We start from the raw sequence: 19,778 nt of genomic DNA on the forward strand, positions 1-19,778 counted from the left end.
ACAGTTTCACCAAGTTCTCTTTATCACCTGGGTTCCCTTTCTTTCAGTTTCCAATAACACATTCTTCCTTTCATTCTGAGGCCTCAACAGAAGCACCTTTCACATTCATACTTCCACCAACATTCTGTTCATAATGATGTATGTATTACCTCTATGACATAAATTTTTCTGTAGCTCTCTTGACTTTTTTCTGAACCCTCACCAGATTTCTCTTTCATATTCACACCTATACCAACAGTCTCTTCAATATAACTTAGGCTTTTTCTATCAGGAACCTCAAAGGTATTCCAGCCTCCAACCATTACCTAATTCCACCTTTTCAGGTACTTGTCATAGCAGCACCCCACTTTCCAGTACCAAAAATGTCTTATTTTGGCAGGGCTGCTATAACAAATACCAGACAAATGGTTTGGATTAAACAATGGAAATTTATTGTCTTATAGTTTTGGAGGCTAAAAATCCAAAATCAAGTCTCAACAGGCCATAATTTCTCCTGGATTCTGTAGCATTCTGCTACTAGCTTGCTGTGATCCTTGGGGTTCCTTGGCTTGGATCTCTGCCTTTGTCACATGGTTTCTCCTTCTGGCTTCTGCTTCTCCATGTCAGTTATCTGAGAGCCCTTATATGAAGATTTACTCTCCATATAAGGACTCCAGCCATATGTATTTAGACTTTCCCTGATACAATTTGCCTTTATCTAAATAGGATCTTCCAAAAATCCAAATCATAAATGAGTCCACACCTTAACTAGTAATAACTCCTTCAAAGGTTGTATTTACATATGGGTTCACATGCACAGGAATGTGGATTAAGATTTCAACAACTCTTTTATGCAGAACATGATTCAATCTCAGCACAATATATAAGATCTCTCTCTTCTTTGCCATCTTCTTCTTATTATTATTATAATTATCATTTATGTTTGTTTTTATTACAGAGCTTTGAAAGAATTCTATACTCAGTTAACTTGTCATTTTGTGAAAGCAACAGAAAAGTTTCTTTGATATATGTGGATAAAAAATATGCTATCTAGGCAACCTGAAAAGACAGTTAGAAAACTTGAGCTTTAACAACACAAATTGAATCCAAGTCTATAACTCTTGACTAAGAAATAGTGGCTGCAAAGAGTCACTAGTCTAAATTGTTAATAAATATTATTTGTTTAGATTATTAATCTACAGAATTTTTTAAAGTGCCTCATGGGTTACACAATTTGGCTTCCCTTTAAAATAGATGCCTTTTATTGTACAAAATATTAAAGAAAGAAAATTAACAAAATCTAGAATTTTAGAGTATTAGAAATTAAAAGCATTAGGCATTTTATTTTCCATGAACAAAATTTAAAAAATGATTACTTTGCCCTTGACTATTAGTTTAATAAAGTTTTAAGAATCTTTGGAAAATTTAAGGTAGTTACTTAAGGAATAAATGTAACATTTCTACTTTCAAACTCAAGGTAATAGGAAAAAATCTATCCAGAGAAAGAACCAGTAAGAAAACAGCAAGCAAATACTTGAAAAAGAAAGAGAGCAAATACGTGTTGATAGAGTCATAACCAACTCTCAGTTAGACCAATAAATATATATTTTCACCCACTGAAAAGGCAAATCCAGTGATATATGTTCCTTACTTAAAACTACTCCGAAATATTTGCAGATATATGTAGGACAGATACAACTTCGTAAAAAGCCAATGTTAATATTAGATAAGGTAGAATTTACAGTGGAGTAGATAAAATTACATACTCCAATTTAGACACGTTGACGTTAATCTGCATTCCTGTGAGTGTGAACCCATTATAATTAGGATCTTTTGAAGATGTTACTTTTAGTTAAGGTGTGGCCCAACTGAATGGGGTTGGATCTTAATCTGGATTACTGGAGTCCTTTATAAGTGGAAGAAATTCAGACACAGTCAGAGAAAGCCACGGGGAGGGGCCGGAAGCATGGAAGAAAGCAGGAACCTGGAAGGGAAAAGAGAGGACATCACCATGCTGGAGGAAAGCGAAGGAACCCAAGAATGGGGAGGAAGGCAGCCTTCTAGACTCTAAAACTGTGAGCCAATAAATTTCTGTTGTTTAAACCAACTCATGGTATGCTTTGTCATAGCAGCCTGGCAAACTGAAACATAATGCATAAAAAATTAAATGCTACAAAAAGTGTCATTTTACTCAAAGATGGCACAATTAATAATGAAGATTAAAACATTAAAAAATCCTCATGTACAGAATAATATAGCATCATTAATAGAGAAAGTGAAAACTTTTGAATATTTAAGGAAAATGTTTAAAATTTTATAATTGTGAGATATTTTAACTAGCATGATAGATCAATCAAATTACCAATAAAATTAATTAATTCCAACATAATTAGAAATAAAAGAAAATAAAATTAAAATGAGGTACCTTCTTCTGTCTGTTAAGCATGCAAATGATTTCTTAAAATGTCATAGTGAATCTTCTCAAAGGTATGTTGTGACAGACCCTCTCATGGCTGGTGGATATATAAACAGATACAATTTATGAAAAGAAAATAATTTGTCCATATGTTTTGAGAGACTTAGAAAAAGCTCATCTTCTTTGACAGAGTATTTTCAACTCTTGGAGACAGACATTAGACAAAGAGTTGTATTTGAGCATATTAATTGCATAATTTTTGAAATATAAAAACTCTGTAAATAATATATCTATTAGTGTAGAAATGGGTCAATGAATTATTTTTACCATACATTAACATATTCTTTTGTATAATTTAAAGAATATTTATTGGCACAAGAAAGAGGAAAAACAATATTTATTGTTAGTTTAAGATTTAAAATTATTATACGTGACTCAAACAGCAGAGTACTGTTTTTGGTAAAAAATATCAAAGTGTGTTGAAAAATGCTTAAAAAAGAAATATGACTAAATGCTAACAGTGTTTATGTCTGAGTAGTGTTGCAGGTAATTTCTCTTTCCTTTTTTGGTATATTTTCTGATTTTTCCAATAAGGACATATTACTTGTGAAAAAAATTTCTTTAGCAGAGAGAGAAAGAAGAGAACTGCCAAACAGATGGGTCGAATAGACTGCTTTGGAAATTACCTTTTCTGAAATGTTCTTTGTTTTTATGCAATGAAAGAAATAATATTTATAAATAAGTATACTATCCTATCGTCTTCCTTCTCCAAGACCTGTAAAACATTGGATATGACTGAAATATCATCCAAATAATCACACATTTCTCTAGCAGATCAATAAATATTTGTATTTTTATAGAACTGTACAGATTAGGATGTACATTCACAATCATTACCTCATTTAATTTTCACAATTCTCTGAAGAAGGTGCTATCATTACCTCCATTTTACAGGTGAGGAAACTAAAACTCAGAAAGATGGAAGTTACTTGCCTAAAGACAGATAAACTCCTGAGCTCTTTCCAGCACTTCACATACACTATCTCTGTATGTTGATGTTTTAAAGTGCAGCCTGGCACTTACTTAGTACCTCCTCCCCTTGAGTTGTTGTTAGGGTCCTCTAATATCACATGATCTTGTCATTGTGTAGACACAACCAAAGATAGATGTAGAAACATGTTATACCCAGGGATAATATATTGTTAAAAAGCTAAAGTAATGAAACAAAATAGTGATTACCTAGAGAAATTCATATTTGGTTTGTTTAATTTTTCATTGGGCTACTACTAATCTTAGGGAACATGAAGAAAACCTGAGATTACAAATGTACACCTATAACCTTGATGTCTCTCTACATGCTGCAAGGGTCACTGGATGGTTTGCACTTTTGTACTTTTGTGACTGAATCTAACCATTGAATTTATTAGGGATTTTGGTCTACATGTAAAACTCACGTGGGCATTAATGGAAGAGGCACTGGGTATTGACACTGACCATGTTCAGCATTGGTCTGGACTAGAAGTCAATCAGAATGCAATCATTCATTAAGACTCCTGCAAGCAATAACTACTGTCCAGTGCCAGCATCCATCAAGCTAAGGGCCAGAAAGTGCAATGCTAGAGGCAGATCCCACAGTGGCAACACAAAAGTCAGTTCATCTCAATTACAGTGTTGCAGTGGCCTTCCTCCTTGGAACTGCTTTTTCAGAAGGGAATCTGAAAGGCAATTCAGAGCTTTTGCATTGGGCTCACTCCCAGGAGGAATATATTGTAAGCAAGAAACTAGAATACTTATTTCCCTGTTCCTGATTTTTAAAAAAATGGTTGGAATATAGTGCCTGTGTTTTGTTGATCCAAGAAAAATCAAAGAAACAGAATTAAGAGGGGCAGTGAATAATGTATCATGCTCATATGGTATCATATAGAGGGAGAATATTGAAGTGGGAACACAAAGGAACTTTTTAGAAAAACAGTTAAAATCTTAACTGTACCTCTTGCTAACTAAGCACCCCTAGCAAGTTCTCTAAGTTTTCTAAATCTCAGAACCCTCATCTGTAAACTATTTACCTCATTTGGTTGTTGTAAGAACTAACTATGAAACAGTAAAGTACTTGAAAATAGTGCACGATAAGCAGTAGCTATTATGATGAAAGCAAAATATCACTAAGACTAGAATATACCTTTTCATTTGGATGTATATATGGATAGCTATGTTTTTCATAGTTAAAGAGTTATGCTTTGGAAGCAAATGGTAGTGATCAAGAATATAAAATAAGCCTTAAGAACTCCTTAGAGAATCTTCATTTCCCCTGGGTCTCATGAAATTAGAACAATGTATGCTTCCCACATAAACATGCAAAGATATTTGAAGCTCATCTGTTGATGTGGAGACGTATAGGATCATTACTGAAAACCAGTGATGCTTTTACAAGTGTGAGACATTTTGACAGAGGAGGAAACGCGTAAAAGTAGGTTTGACTTTTTGTAACATTCGCCCCATCTTCATAGTTGTGTATGTGTATGTGTGTCTGTTCTGAGGAAGTTGAATGATAAACACTCAACTGTTTATTTTTCCAAAGAATTGTGATGTAGTTTCTTATCAATTAAAATTATATAATGTCACATAAACGCTATTGTCAACATATGAGCATACTTTGTATCTGTTTTCACTGTGATTTGCCATATTTTAGTAAATGACAAATAGCCCTGCATCATCCTTGGAACAGTGACATTGCAGTGAAAATTCTAGTTGACCTTATGGTCTGTTTCTACCACTATATGTGAGGAAACCCCACAGTACAATTCAAAATCAGAGTTTCCCCTTTCACTCAGAAGCCTATGGCATGCAAGCTTGTAATTCTGGTATGCATGACTCCATAGATGAGGAATTGGAGTTTTGCTTCAAGGATTGGGCTTGGTGTTGCTGTACAGCACATGGCCATAGGGTTACTCAGCAACAGGGTTTGTTTTCCTGTTGCTGGGATCCCCACTTCTGCTTTCATATACCCGTGTTACATAGTTTATCTGTGTGGTGTTCTATCGCTGTATAAAGAGGGCCACTACCAGCAACCCTGGCTTGAACTGGCAAGATGTGACTTCGATTATATAACACCTGTCTCTTTTATTATAAAGCTAAGGAATAATATAAATCTTCCATTATAAAGGTGAACTTTACTGATGATATTGTCACTCAATTGCTTGCTGCCACCTGTTCAAAAGTCTTCAACCACTGGCCCCTGTCCCACTATTCTGCTGGGGTACTAAGTTTTAATCCATGCGGAGTCTGTGTAAAAGTAGCTGACAGAGGATAAAGGAATGACGTATGTGCCAGCCGAGGATGGCTTTTACTGGAAACGTTTTTCAAACTAGTCTGACAGAGGAAGTTGCTTACTGGTCAACGTGGATGTGCCAGCCTTCTCTAGGACATGGGTCATCTTGGCCTAATAATACACAAGTATAGAACTACTTTCACACAATCCTGTGGGGGAATTGGGGCTATTTCTAGATAATGGGGTTGGGGTAGTTGTGGCAGGAGAAAAAAATTAATTAGAACTTTATACTCTCTAAGAAAAGCAGTATCACAGAAAAAGAAAATTGCCACAATTGTCTCTTCCTGCTGCTCTGAGAGGACAATAAATGTTTTGTTTTACTGTCAGATTTCTTCACTTGTACAGCAACACTAGCAGGAGGTAGCTTCTTTTACACTCTTAACTTCTACTCTTCTCCAACTTTCTTTTCATTAAAAAAAACCTTTATGAATACATTTTAATATAACAGGAGTAAAAATATTTTGATTTGCTTATGGATTATAAATTAAGAATATAAAATTTTTTAAAAAACTTTAAGGACTACCAGACTCCAGTTAAAGGAAGTAATATAAAGCAGAATTTTCCTTTAGCCTATGAAAGTTTGAGTTTACTAACTGTGGTTGTGTTGGAAAATGTTTAACAACTAGTTCTCCAGCAGGGGTGGGAAGTCTTGATTTGCAGTGTTGATTTCCATGGTGTTTATACTCCCATGATGGCTAATTTGAAGCTACTAATCTGATGCATCTGAACAGGGAGTTAGGAAGATACGAGCACAGCTGGATCTCACAAATCTGTATGAGCTGGCTCTAATGCACCACTGTTGTTAGATGTTAGTAGGAATTCTGTAAAAAGAAAGCATTCATTGTTTAAAAAATTGGGAAACACTGGCTGAAGTTAAGCATATATAGGAATTCTTACATTTAAAATGCTAATTTGCACTTTGAAATCCTGAGTTTTTTTTTTTATACATTTATTTGACTACTAGACATTTTAATTGGAACACCTATTAACATCTTGTGGGATACTAGTGTTCTAGGAAATACAATTTAGAAAAATCTTAAAGTTTTTGTTTTTGTGTTGCTTAATCTTTTCAACTTTATAATTTATTTAAATTACAAAAGTGATATTCAACTCAAATTAATAAGTCAGCAATACAAAGGAATTTAAAGAAGTTAAATGTTCCCTTTTAATTCCACCTTCTTGAATTAATCAATACTAAGGGTTTGGTGTATGTCATTTCACATTGTAATCATATAAATTTATTAAACTTACACCTACATGTATCTACATATATAATAGAGGCTCCCCCATTTTAAGAACACATTTTTCTGCAAATTTACTAAAATAAGGTTTTAACTTTTTTACTGTAAAATAAAACTCAGAATCAGCAAACCAAACAGAACAAATGTACAGCATGGTAGAGGGGTTCTCATACTTGAGTGTACATCTGAGTAACTTGGAGGACTTGTTAAAACACGTATTTCTGAGCCTCATTCTGAGAGTTTTTGATTCAGTAGACCTGGGTCAGGGTCTGAAAATTTGCATTTCTAACAAGTTCCCAGGTGATGCTGATGCTGCTTATCTGGGATAACACTTAGAGAACCTTTAGCTTAGTGAATTCTTGTAAGAGGAGCACCCTTATAACCAATGTGCAGTGAAGAAACTGAATATTGTAACTGTCCTACCAGACCCCCCTGTGGCCTATTCCAGTAAGAGGCTGCACTCCCTTCAAAAGTAATCACTATCCTTTTATAGTAATTACTTCCTTGTGTTGCTTTGTGTTTTTACCACCCAAGTGCGAATTCCTGAATATTATAGATTAACCTTTCCTATTCTTTTTCTATTATATATATTTATATATATCTTCTATTTGAGATATATATATATATATATATATATATATATTTAAGTCTCTATTAATTTAGTTGTCTTTTCCATCTCATCTCCCCCCTTTCTTCCCTTAAAGAGTGTCTGTTGAAGAATTCTGGCCATTGGATTGGTAGAGTTTCCCATAAGCTTCACATATTCCTGTGTTTCTATATTTTCTTCAATTTGCAGCTGGATCCAGAGGCTTGATCAAACTCACATCCAATAAATTTGGCAAAGCTATAGGTAGTTTTGTGTCTCTTTGGCAGGAGGCACATAAGGTCTGGCTTTAGCTCTATCTTTAAATAAATTTTAAACTGAGGTATTATTTACATTAAATTAAATTCACGATTTTAAAATGTGATATTTGATGAGTTTTGATAAATCCATACAATCAAGAAACTGCTACCACAATGATGATATAGAACATTTCCATCACTGCCCAAATTTCCCCAGGCCTCTTTGCAGTCAAATCCCATCCACTGGCTCCTGGAAACCAGTGATCTGCTTTTTATCACCCTAGTTTTGTCTTTTCTACAATAATTCTTTTACTTAGAATAATGCTTTTGAGATTCATCTCTGTTCCTGTGTAAATAAGAAGTGTGTTCCCTCTTATTACTTAGCTCTATTCTCTTGGAAAGATTTACCACAATCTGTTAATCCATTTACTGGTTGGACGTTTGGGATGTTCCTGATTTGGGGCTATTATGAATAAAGCTGCCACGAATATTTGAGTGCAAGTTTTTGTGTGGGCATATGTTTTCATTTATCTTGGGCAAATACTAGGAATGAAATTGCTAGGTTATATGGTAAATGAAAGGTTACTGTCTTTTAAAGGTATGGTACCATTTTTGTGTATTCACCAGCAATATATGAGAATAACAGTGTCTTTTTATCTTCTCAAACACTTGCTAATATCAGTCTTTGTTTTTAAATTTTAGCCATCTATTGGGTGATGGAGTGGTATAACATTTTGGTTTTAATTTGCATTTCCCTTATGACTAATGATGAAGAACATTGTTTATTTGCTTATATGCCATTCATAAATCTTCTTTTCTGAAGTGTCTGTTCAAATCCCTTGCCAATTGAAAAAAAAAATTTGGTTGTTTGTCTTTTTATTATTGAGTTGTCAGTGTTTTTTATATATACTGGAAACAGGTCCTTTACAAATATGTGCTTTGCAGTCTGTATCTTGGATTATTTAGAGATGCATTGTTTAATTCCCAAATATTATTACTGATTTTGAATTTAGTTTCATTGTGATAGAACACATACTCTGAATGATTTCAGTCTTAACTCTTTTTAAAAACAGCCTTACTGAGGTACAATTGACATAATTCTGTGCAGAATTAAAGTGAAACTTTGACTAGTTTTGACATATGTGTACCCCGTGACACCATTATCACAATCAAGGTAGTGAACAGACCCATCACCCCAAACCCAAACGTTTTTTTGTGCTCTTTTGTAATCTCTACCTTTCTCTCATCCCTGTTTCTCATGTGAAGCATCCATTCTCACATGGTACTCTTGTATAGTTGATAAGAAAACGATACAGAAAAGTCACCAGTGACATAGATGATCTCAACATAGCAAGCACCATGATCTAATGCAGAATACAATTTTTTTTCCCCAGGTGCACATAATATATTCACCAGGATAGACCAGGAAATAGTCCATAAAAAAATCAGTGAATTTAAAACATATCAAGATTGAAATGATTTTCCTCCTCATTATAGGTCATACTTTCCTGCTTCTTTGCTTGTCTGTTCATTTTTTTATTGGATGCCAGTCATTGTTAATTTTACCTTTTTGGGTTCTGCATATTTTTATATTCCTATAAATATACTTAAGCATTTATTAAGTTACTTAGGAACAGCTGGTTCCTTTTTATCTTAAAGCATTCTTGGAGCTGCGTTTATTCAGGGTTAATTTTCCCTACTTCTGAGGTTAAAACACTTCTGAGAGTCTACTTCATGCGTTAGGAATTAGATTCTGCTTTTCTAAAGCTGTCATTATGCAAAATACCAGAAATGGATTGGCTTTTATAAAGGGGATTTATTAGGTTACAAATTTGCAGTTCTAAGGCCATAAAGGGTCCAAACTAAGACATCAACATGAGGATAGCTTCACTGAAGAAAATCCAATGGCATCTGGAACACCTCTGTCAGGTGGAAAGGCATGTGGTTGGTGTCTGCTGGTCGTTTGCTCCTGGTTCTGGTTTCAAAATGGCTTTCTCCAAAATGTCTCTGGGTTTTTGTCTCTCTTAGCTCCTCTCTCTCAGCCTCTGTGCATCCTTGCTTGTTCTCCCAGGGCATTTCTCTCTAAGCATCTGAGGGGTCCTCTCTTAGCTTCTGAGGGGCAAACTAAGGGCTTCGTCTCCAAACATCCTTCTATCTTCATCTCCCAGTGTCTCCAAGCATCTGGGTCTGTGTCAGCTCTTAGCTTCTCCCATGGTCAAACTCTGGATTACATTTCTTAGCTTCTCTCCAAAATGTCTCTCTTAGCTTCTCTGAGCTCCTTGTTTCTGTGAGCTCTCTTAAAGGACTCCAGTGATCTAATTAAGACCCACCCTGACTGGGTGGGGCCGCATCTCCATGGAAATGATCTAATCAAAAAGTCACCCACAGTTGAGGGGTCACATCTCCATGGAAACATTTAATCAAAAGGTTCCACCCAACAAGATTGTATTAAAAGGTTATGGCTTTCTTGGGGTCCATAACAGTTTCAAACCAGCACAAATTACATACTTTTTCAGTCAGGCATTTTGGAACATGCACTATTCCTGACTCTTCATCAGTTGAGGATTGTTTCCTCTTTTCATATTGGGTGGATCTTTCCCTAGCCTTGGGTCATTTTCTCACATGCATGTGCTGATCAGTATTTAGCTGTAAACCCAAGTGGGACCCATTTCACATCTCCAAAATACACTCTCTGTGCAGCTCTGTCCTCCTTTGAATACTGGTCTGTAAACTTAAGCTGCCTTTCCCATACTTCTAGCTCCAGCTCCTCAACTCAAGGAGTCCTTCAGGTTCTGCCTGTGTTTCTCTTCCATGTGTCATGTCCTGAAAACTCTCTCAAGGCAGTAAGCTAGGCAACCTGTAGGATCACTTTATTTGATTCCTATCTCTCAAGGATCACTTTGTCATTACCTGATATTCAATGTTTTGAAAATTGTTATTTCATTTATTTTGTCTAGTTTTCCAGGGGTTTCAGGCAGGAGGCTAAATTCAGTCCTTGTTACTCTCTGTTGATCAGAAGTAAAGTCCTTATTGAATTTCTTTGCTTTTTTAAACTTGGAAGTTCAATGTATATATTTAACTTGCCACAGTCTATTTACAGTTATAAATGTATCCTTCATGAAAAATGTAGAAGACTTGCAAGTATATAGTCCATATTCACCCCCTTTTATGCTATAGTTGTTAATTGTCACATATACATGTTTTGTAAGCCCCAGTAATGTTATTATTTTGACTTTAAACCATCATTTATATATATTATGAAGATATTAAGAAAAAATGAAATAAAATAATCCTGTTACCCACATACTTTCCATTCTCTTTGTTCAATATGTATTTTTTGAGGATCTGAGTTTCTATTAGCATTATTTTCCTTAGGTCTGTCTGAAGAACTTACTTTATCATTCTTGTAGTGTATGTCTGCAGACAATAGATTTTCTTAATATTCTTTTTATCTGAAAATATCTTTTTTTTTTTCCTTCAATCTTGAGGAAAATATTTGCTGTATTTTAGGTGACAGTTTTTTTTTTTTTTCCTTTCAGTACTTTAAAGGCATTTCATTCTTTTCTGGTTTCTCATAGTGTCAGATGAAAAATCAGCTGTTACTTTAATCATTCTTTTTCTATATCTGATGTATCATTTTTTTCTTTTACTGCTTTCAAGAATAGCTCTCCATATTTGGCTTTCAACAATTTGACTATGATATGCCTTAGCATGACCTTCTTCATGTTTGTTATTCACTGAGCATCTTGAGTTTGTAAGTTTATGTTTTTCATGAAATTTGGGAAAATTTTGGCCATATTTCTTCAAGTATTTTTTCTGCTCCATTCTATCTCTCCTTTCCTCCCGAGACTTCAATTATGCACACATTAAACATTTGATATTATCCATCAGGCTCCCAAGGTGCAATTCATGTTTTCTAATCCTTTTCCTCTGTAGTCTTCATTGTATAATTTCTATTTCTCTATCTTCAAGTTTACTTACTTTCCACTATGTCATTTCCATTTTCTTAAATTGATCCATTGAATTTCTAACTTCAGATATTCTATGTTTCAGTTCTATAATTTTCATTTGGTTTCTTTTTATTATTTCTGTTTCTCTGATGAGATTTCCTATTTTTTCTCTCATTGGTGGCATATTGTCTTTTCTTTCTTTGAGGATAGGTATAATAGCAGCTTTAAAATCCTGAAAATTCTTTTCTCTTTCTTCCAATTTCTGGATCATTTTAAATTTGATCTCAGTTAAGTTTATCTCTTGAGAATACTCTCCATTTTCCCAATTCTTCATTATGTTTGGCAACTTTGGATTATATCCTAGGCATTATTAATTTTGAATTGGGAAGAAACTTGGTTTTGATATTTTTCTCTGAGTGTTTCTTTTATTTATTCAGTCAATTATTTGCTTCAATTAGAACTGTAAGCTCTGTTTCTTAGGCAGCAGATCAGGTTTTTTCTATAGCTGAGCTGCTTTGAGTTTATACTACATATGCATGGTTCAGGGCCAACCTGAAATATAAGAAGACATCTTTTTTAAAGTTATGAGGCTGACCCAGTGCCATGTACGCAGAATTCATAAAAGCAGAATTTCCAATGATCTTGCATTGTGTAAGCCTTTAAACCTGAAGTTCTTGCTCTGTCTCTTCTTAAACCTTGCTCCCTAATTTCCTCCAAATCTGAGTGGCTTCTGACCCCATGGTTTTTCTCACATTTAGAGCTCTGAGATCTGTTGTACCTATTGTACATCTCACTCTATCACTAACCATGAATCTTACCCTCCTAGTCATGCAGCACAGGCCACCCTGAGTAAACAGATGCCTGCCTCTCAGCATCCCACACCTTGATGTAATCCCCACTTCCTTTGGCCTGTGCCTCTGGATTGTTCTTGGTGCTGAAAGAGGTTTCTGGACCACTAGGGAAAGTTTTTTTTTTTTTTTTAATGCTTTAAATGCAGCTTAAAACATTTTTAAATTTTTAAACCTCATTTTAAAATTCAGACTCATGGAAAAATTGCAAAAATAGTAGAAAGAATTCCTGTGGATCCTTCATCCAGATTCCAAATTAACATTTTACCCCATTCACTTTATCTCTCTCTGTCTGTCTATAGATACTCATATATGTATATATGCATCTCTCTAGATCTGTATATGTTTATGTGTATATATACACACATACACACAAATATATATGTATGTAAATGCATATTTTTAACCATTTGATAGTAAGCTGCTCACATAATACTCCTTTAGTCATAAATGTTTGTGTGTATTTCCTAAAAGCAAGGACTTTTTTTACATAACTACATTAAAATGATCACAATGAAGAAATTAACCTTAATACAATACAGTTACCCCTCTGTAGCTCTTATTTACATTTCACCAATTATTTCACTAAATTTACTATATTTTAGGATCCAATTCAAAATCAGATGCTGCATTTTGTTGTCATGTCTTTACTCTCCCGTCATCTGTAGCAGCTCCCTAGGCTTGAATTGCCTTTCATGTAATGCTGCTTTTTTGATAGTATCATGGAATGGAAGTAACCAGGAAAAACTGCAGGGCATATAAATGAAGGAGAATGAGAAAATATTCTCTATTAAACACTGTTGGGTTGTTTTGAGTATTTAATATAGAGGGAATGAAGCAATGGGAAGCAAGAACTGGCATTTGGCAGTTTCATTTCATTCCTTCTGGATTAATCTTCATGTGAAGAAGATTTTTGTATTCCACTTTTATGAAAATGAGGATGCTGAGGGTCAGAGAAGGCAAAGTCACATAACTAGCAGAGGTGAGACTGGAATTCAAACCAGGTTGATAAAGCACCAAAGCAATGTTCATTCAAATACACATCCTAGTATTATGAAGATGGAACATAATGAAACATCAAGTAACTTCGTGAACTAGGTAAATGCTATACTGCCTTTATTTTCTTTATCCCCATCGTTAAAAAAAATGCAAAACTTAAAACAGGTATAACAGAATAGCTTTAACAAAACAATTCTAAATTCAAACAGAACCATTAAAACCTTTCTATTAGGAGGTAGCCTAGAGGCAATTGCATTATTATTTTTACCATCAGCATCTCCCAAGTGTATGCATTTAATTTTATTCTTAAACTTGAATTTTAAGATTTGTAAAAAGCAGTATTTGCAAAGTTGTTAACAGAGTGTCCCTTAAGGTAGGAGATATATGGATTTGATTACTCTGTGTTCTCCCTCACGTTGGAAAGGGGTAAATTCTTGGGGTTAAGGGTGAATTTAGGGACTGTAATTCCAGTGCAGGAAAAGCCTGTCCTCTTAACTAGAATGCTTGTCTTGTCCTGGTGGTATAGTGAGTACTCTGCCTGGTCAAATTGCTTTATATAAGCTGAAACCAATAATAGGTGACAGCATCAAGCTGCAGATGGGATGTTTGGTGGCCTTTTGAACTTCCACATGAATTGCATGAATTGCATGAATTGCTTTCTTGATTCTTCTGCCTTCGTTTGGAATCATAGAACCAGAAATGCAGAATTGGAGGGAATTAAAGAAATCATCTCATCTAATTTTCCTGTTTTCAGGAATTTTTTTTTTCTGTTAAAATAATTTTTTAAGGTAACATTTTTTGAGCCTTATGAAGTGCTGACTATTGTGCTAGATGTATTTTATTACTTAATTTTCACAGCAATCCTCTGAGGTAGGTATTATTCACAGTTTACAGGTGGTAATACTGAGGCTAATAACTTGGCTAAGGTCATGCAGATAATACATGATAGATTGAAGGTTAAAGTCAGAACTAAACAAAAATTTGTGCTTATTTCATTACCTCCCTCTGATTTCTTGTGTATAATGTCTCTATCCTGAAAGACTTATTGCTATACTAATAGATATTAATAAGTATGACTAGTCTTAACCAAAACTTGTCAGTTAGGTAAATCTGCTGTTGGTATCTTCTTGTCCATCATCTGAAACAACCCCTTTACATGTCCAGTTCTTATGTCTTGGCCCAGTGTCTTTGAATATTTATTTAAATTATCTACCATTCTCATTTTCTCAGATCCAGAGGTGTCACCTAGATTGTCACATAAATTAATCCTTGTAAATATGAAATTCGAAAATAACTAGTTGAGTATCCTTTGGAGAACATATGTACAATTTTTTTTCTAAAACAGTATTAGTATTGGTGCTTAATTCATTGAAGTGAGATTTTTCAGGCCAGTCCACAGAGAGCTGGGGTCAGGTGTCAGGTCTGCTAACGAGGAAGAGAGAAGCATGTCTGTAAAGATGGATTATTAATGTTCAGCGCTACTATGCTGTCTGCTAACTTCTGGCAGGTTGACAAAATTAAGTACAAAAAATGAAAATGGTATATCAGGATGTAAATGAAACCTGAGTTCTGTAGAACCAAACAAATAGGTTATTTTAATGAAATTAGGCATGGGGAAGTTTAAGAATGCTTTGCTAAAAGGTTTTCATTATCTTTCAGCATTGAGATTTGCAAAGAATGTAGAATGTAGCAGAAATATTGGAGTCTGAATAAAGTAGTCGTGATAGCTTCAATTGTATATTGAAGTCAACTAGTAATCTCTAAACCCACAGCATTTCATTCATTTCATTGTGCTGAAGAGCTTCAACAGGCTGGAGTTTACATTTACTTTTTGAAATGGAAACATGAAAAAGTTTTTGTTCCAATCAAAATGTCTGAAGATTACTACATGTCAAAAGAAAATTCACTTCTGAGCTCCATGTGTTTAACATCTGAAGAAACAGTAAAAAAAATGGTTTGACCAACTTATAGCAGATCTGTGATGACTCTGACATAGCTCTAGATACAATTAGTGTACCCATGAATAGAAACATGGAAACTTGGGAAATGAAATGGAAAATCATTGTTATCAAAGACATTTTATAGTCAGTAGTTTCAAAGAAAAAAGAATATACATGTATACATATAAACCTACACAGGCATATATTTTTCTACTCTCTAGAGTAAAATAGAGATTACATATGATAGAGAGCAGGAGCCTTAAGTAAGTCCAAGGCAGAGGAATGAAGGCAAATTTCTGTCCTGCTTTTGATACTTGGGGAATTGAGAAGAACATCTTGTTAAATAAATAGCTACTTACTTTTCCTTGTCTACTCAAGCAAATACCACACAATGGTTTAGCAGACAATGGGAATTTATAGCTCATGGTTTTGAGGCTGGGAAAAAGTCCAAATCAAAGCATTACCCAGGTGATACTTTCTTTCTGAAGACAGTGATGTTCTGGGGCTTGTTCCCAGCAATCCCTGCTCCTGGGCTCCTCTATCACATGTCAGGGCATATGGTGGCCTCTCCTGGCCTCTTCTGGGTTCTGTTTTAGCGTCTTGCCTCCTATGAGTTTCTCTCTGTGTGTGTGACGTTCATTCCACTGATAGGCATTCCAGTAATAGGATTAGGACCCATCCTGATTGAGGTGAATCATACTTTAACTGAAATAGCCTCATCAAAAGGTCCTACTTACAGTGGGTTCACACCCACAGGAATGGATTAAGTGTAGGAAAATGTTTTCCTGGGGTATATACAGCTCCAAATCACTGGACAGGAACTGTGTTGATCTGCTAGAGTATAGAGATTGTATTTGGCACAGTAACTGTGATTGGGTCAACCACCTGGTTAGGCTTATAATCATTCACTCTCATCTGCCATGATCCATCTGGTTTTTGTGGATGCCTAGATGAATTGATAGAAATGTGATAAACCAACAGCACACCCTTTAATTCTTTGATGGTGGTGGATAATTCTGCCTTTCTTTATGAGATGTGGTGTTTTTTTCTGATTTGTTTATTTTGATTATTTCTGATTGCTTAGCTTTGCCAGAGGATGCAAATTTCATAATAGCTCTCATTCCAACCAATATGAGCTGCTACATATATCTAAATCAATTATCCATTTAGAACCTCAGGACATAACCACAGAGTAGATTCAAGACCCTATTGAACCCACTATCAGATGAATCTGGGCTTTTACTACATTAATCGACTGACTTCCATAAGCCCTCACTCTAACTGGGGGAATGAAGATGTTAATTTGTGTCTCCTAGTATCATTAAATTTATCTAACTGCCCTTAGAATGTGTGGGTATTACCTGTTCCCCAGTGTCCTTACCATGGAAAACGGCTTTAGGTTTCTTTAGGACCAGAAAGGGTCATTCTTCAAAGAGATCTAGCCTGTCCTTCGAACAATGTTGATATAGATCTGGAAACTGGCTGAATGAGGTGATTTTCCATTTAGAGTACCTGATATCAGCCATTTACTCACTGGGTCTCAATTTCTTTAATAATAAAAATACAATTTGTATTAAACATGCAAATCAAGGAACACCTTAGTTATTCTTCTGTTTCTGCTTTATAGACATCATGACCTGTTAGTCATTTCCAGAGAGCCCTGTGGGTCAAGCACACTAAATACCACTCTGGTCTTGATACTCATTTTGGTTAATTATATCCACTTTGTCTCTGGTGGTAAAGTGTTTCCTACAGGCTTCCACCATTCTGTAGCCCAATTCTATGGCAGAGAACAGCCATCATTGAGCTTCCCAAAAATTAGAGTCCCCCCTCTAACAACAGCCCACAGATCTCTGGGTGGGCTGGTTTTAACCTATTATGTACCCCAGAAAAGCCTATGTTCTTTTAATCCAGTCTTGTGGGGACAGACCTTTTGTAGGTGGGACCTTTTGATTAGGTTGTTTCCATGGAGATGTGACCCCACCCATTCAAGTCCAGGATGCTCAGAGAACATCAAACAGGAAAACATGAAGAAAGATACACCCTAATTATATATTGATAACATTTATAAAGGCAAAAGATAAGGAAAGAGTTCTAAAAGCTACAAGAGAAAAGCAAAGTGTTCATATAATCCCAGTAAGATTGAGTGCTGATTTATCACCAGAAACCACTGAGGCAAGAATGCAGTGGGTGGGTTGCAATACTTAAAGTGCTGAAGGAAAGCAACTACCAGCCAAGAATTTTATATCTGGCAAGACTCTTTCAAAAATGAGGCAGAGATAAAGACATTCTCAGATAAACAAAAGCTGTGGAATTATATCACCACCAGGCCTTCCCTACAAACAATGCTAAAGGGAATTCTTCAGACTGAACTGAAACGAAACTAGACAGTGGCTCAAAGCAGCACAAAGTAATAAAGACCTGCAGTAAAGGTAGCCATTTGGGTAATTATAAATCCCAGTATTATCATATTGTATTGTTTGGTATGTAACTCTACTTCTTACTTCCTGCAAGTGGTAAAATGTAAAGGCATAGAACGTAATGGTAAATCTAAGTTTTTGGACATACAGTGTACAAACATATAAGTGGTAACAAGTACAAAAAATGTTGGGAGGATAGAGGGGCATTGGAAAAGTATAAGTGTATGCTATTGAAGTTAAGTTAGTATCAAACCAAATGTAATTGTTATATATTTAGGATGTTAGATTTTAAACTCTGTTATAACCATGGACACAGAAGAAATATATATCCAGATAGAAATGAGAAGGCAGTCAATATGATACAGCACAAGAAATAGAAAAGTAATATAAAAGTAATATAAAAGAAAGCAAAGAAATATAAAAGTAAGCTTTAAAGGAAGTAAGGCACAAAAAAGATATAAGACTTACAAGGTCTCAATGACAAAATGGCAGAAGAAAGACCTGTATGATCAGTAGTGACATTTAAATGTAAATGGATTAAACTCTCCAGTCAAAAGGCAGAGATTGGTAGAATGGACAAAAAATAAAAGCATGATCTATTTCCTGTCTGTGAGAGATTCACCTAAAGTCAAAGATAAAAGTAGGCTGAAGTGAAAGTATGGAAAAAAAATGCTATGCAAGTAATAACCAAAGGAGAGCTGGGGTGGCTATACTAATATTGGATAAAATAGACTTTAAGTAAAAAACAGTTATGAGGAACAAAGGTGGCCATTGCATACTCGTAAAGGGGACAGTTCAACAGGAAGATGTAACAATTATAAATATATATGCACCTACCAGCAGAGCCTGCAAAACATATGAAGCAAGTACTGAGAGCTTTGAAGGGAAAAAGTGATGATTCTACATTAATAATAGGAGACTTTAACACACCATTTTCAATAATGGATGTCTCATCAGAAGATCAATAAAGAAGTACAGGACTTGAATGATATACTAAACCAACTAGACCTAACAAACATATATAGAATATTGTACCCAATGAAAATAGAATACACATTCTTCTTGAATCCACATGGATCATTCTCCAGGATAGACTGTATGTTGGATCACAAAACAAGTCTCATTAAATTCAAAAATATTGAAACCATGCAATGTATATTTTCTGACCACAACAAAATGAAGCTCAAAATCAATAACAGAGGGAGAAGGGGAAAATTCACAATTATGTGGAAATTAAACAACATACTCATAAACAACCAATAGCATAAAGAGGAAATCAGAAGAGAAGAAGTATCTTGAAGTGAATGAAAATGAAAATATAACATGATAAAACTTGTGGGATGCAGTGAAGACAGTGCTGAGAGGGAAATTTACAGCTTTAAATTCTTACATTAAAAGATAAAAAATACTTGAAATCAGAGCCCTAACCTCAAAACTGGAAGAATTAGATAAAGAAGAGCAATCTAAACCCTAAGTAAGCAGAAGGAAATAAATAACAAAGATTAGAGCAGAGATAAATGAAATAGAATACAAACAGCAATAGAACTAGCAAAATCATAAGTTGGTTCTTTGAATAGGTCAAGAAAATCAACAAACCTTTAGCTAGACTGACAAAGTAAAAAGGAGGATACACATAATGAAAATCAGAAATGAAAAGGGAGACATTACTACTAACCTCGCTGAAATAAAAATGACTATGAGTGGATACTATGCACAACTTTATGCCAATAAATTAGATAACCTAGATGAAATGGACAAATTCTTAAAAACACAGAAACTGCCTTCATTGACTCAAGAAGAAATAGAAGGTCTTA

At 34.9% G+C, this 19,778-nt stretch overlaps 1 long non-coding RNA gene across 4 annotated transcripts in view; it reads left to right on the forward strand.

Moving 5' to 3' along the window:
• LOC119529918 overlaps nucleotides 1–19,778 on the forward strand; it is a 320,458-nt gene that overhangs the window by 106,647 nt on the left and 194,033 nt on the right. The gene's annotated exons all lie outside the window — the stretch shown is intronic.

Source organism: Choloepus didactylus, chromosome 3 (genome assembly GCF_015220235.1).
Source record: "Choloepus didactylus isolate mChoDid1 chromosome 3, mChoDid1.pri, whole genome shotgun sequence".
Taxonomy (NCBI): domain Eukaryota; kingdom Metazoa; phylum Chordata; class Mammalia; order Pilosa; family Megalonychidae; genus Choloepus; species Choloepus didactylus.